At 39.0% G+C, this 2,162-nt stretch overlaps 1 pseudogene; it reads left to right on the plus strand.

Annotated features, from left to right (window-relative positions):
• The window catches only part of LOC102849719, a 36,667-nt pseudogene extending 35,320 nt beyond the window's left edge, over positions 1-1,347 (plus strand).
• The last annotated feature ends 815 nt before the right edge of the window (positions 1,348-2,162 follow it).

The raw sequence follows: 2,162 nt of genomic DNA on the forward strand, positions 1-2,162 counted from the left end.
GTGGGTCAGAGTTGCAGGGGTGTGTCCCGATTCAAGTTCACTCCCACCGTCCACTGATATGGCAATTTTAAAAAAGGAAAAAAGTCTATCAACAGGAAGGGTTTGTATGTAAACCTTGCATCTTCTGAGGAATGATTCTTAATCCAATTAATTCCTAGCACATTGCACAAATATGTTTCAAGATCCTTTTCCAGAAATATTTCAAATGTTTATAACTCAATATTTTTTTTCTTATATCCTGTGTGTATGTACGTGCATGTGTGCATAAGCCCAAGTGGCATAATGGTTAAAAGTGCTCAGTTGCTAACTAAAAGATCTGTCGTTCAAACCTGGAAGTTTGTTTCTGTAAAGATTGGTAGTCTTTTTAGATACTGTCAAGTCAAGTGGGACTCATAGAAATGCTATGAACAATAGATCTCAACCTTGTCTTCCTGTCCTATCCTATGCTGTCCTTATCATCTGGACACACTTGAGACCAAAGCAACAATCTTTGTATTAATCCACCATGTTGAGGGTCTTCCTCTCTTTCACTGATCCTCCACCTTTTCAAGCATGATGTCCCTTTCCAAGGAATAGCCTCTCTTCACAATATCCCAATATTAAGAATTTACAAAAAATAAGAACTGTCATCCCTTTGGGCTGCTCAGCGTCCGTGCTGGCTCAGTGCTGGAGCCTGGCCTCCTGCGGCCCCGTGGGCCCTATTCCTGCGGCTGCGGGGCGCTGCACACTGAAGGAGACAAAGCTTTTGTTGAATTCCTAAGTGATGAAATTAAAGAAGTGAAGAAGATCCAGAAACATAAGTCCCTCCCCAAAATGTCTGGCGGTTGGGAGGTAGAAGTGAAAGGGACAGAAGCTACATTAGTTCGGAAGGTTGACAGAGAAAAGATCACGGTCACATTCAACATTAACAATAGAATCCCACCAACATTTGATGGAGAGGAGGAATCCTCACAGGGGCAGAAGGTTGAAGAACAAGAGCCTGAACTGACCTCAACACCAAATTTTGTGATTGAAGTTATAAAGAGTGATGGCAAGAAGGCCCTTGTGCTTGACTGCCATTGTCCAGAGAATGAGGTTGGAGAGGAAGAAGAGGAGGAGAGTGACATCTTCTCCATTAAGGAAGTGAGTTTTCAGTCCACTGATGAGTCTGACTGGAATGACACAAAGTACACACTCAACACAGATTCCCTGGACTGGGCTTTGTACGACCACTTAATGGATTTCCTTGTGGACTGAGGGGTGGACAACACTTTTGCAGATGAGCTGGTAGAGCTCAGCACAGCCCTGGAGCACCAAGAGTACATTATTTTCCTGGTAGACCTCAAAAGTTTTGTTAAAAGCCAGTAGAGAAGAGCATACAGACACTGAAAACCTTCATTTTAGGGCAGGTGAACAAAACCTAAAGGCCAGACGATGATAACCTACTATCATGGGAAAAAATTCAAACAAATTATTTCTCTTAGACTTCTGTTTACTATTTTATTCTTTTGCTAAAATTATTTTTATTTTTTTGGTTTTTTATATATAATATGATGGACAATAAAATTAGTTTATCCCTTGCAGGCAGTTATCTATTTCTGTCTTTCCCTTCGACCTACATCACAAAACAGTCAGCAGACAATTTAAAATTTTTTAATACAAAATAAGTTATAAATAATAAAAAAAGAAATATCATATGTGCAGACACACACACACTCATCTTCACTACAGCATTACAATAGCAAAGAGCTATGAGCAACCCACATGTTCATTAAAGGATGAATGGCTAAGGAAACTATGCTACAGTCACACAATGGAGTATTATGCAACCCTAAAGATCCATATATGTTTCCATTCAAAAAAGAAAAAAAAAGGCAATCTAATGGAATGTGGAAATGATTGAACAATATCAGTAATATCAGATACAAGTAAAACCTTGCTGAATATCATAAAAAATGTCTGGAAGAGTACATCACCAGAGAACTGCTAGAAATACAAGTTGGGTTTAGAAGAGGCCATGGCACCAGAGGTATAATTGTTAACTTCCAATGGATCTTGGCTAACTTCAGAGAATACCAGAAGAATGCCTATCTTTGTTTTATTTACTGTGCAAAGGCATCTGACTGTATAAATCATAATAAATTACAGCTAACATCAAGAAGAATGTAAAAACGACAAGGTAT

Source organism: Elephantulus edwardii, unplaced genomic scaffold (assembly GCF_000299155.1).
Source record: "Elephantulus edwardii isolate Elephantulus edwardi_28Jun2011 unplaced genomic scaffold, EleEdw1.0 scaffold00040, whole genome shotgun sequence".
Lineage (NCBI taxonomy): Eukaryota > Metazoa > Chordata > Mammalia > Macroscelidea > Macroscelididae > Elephantulus > Elephantulus edwardii.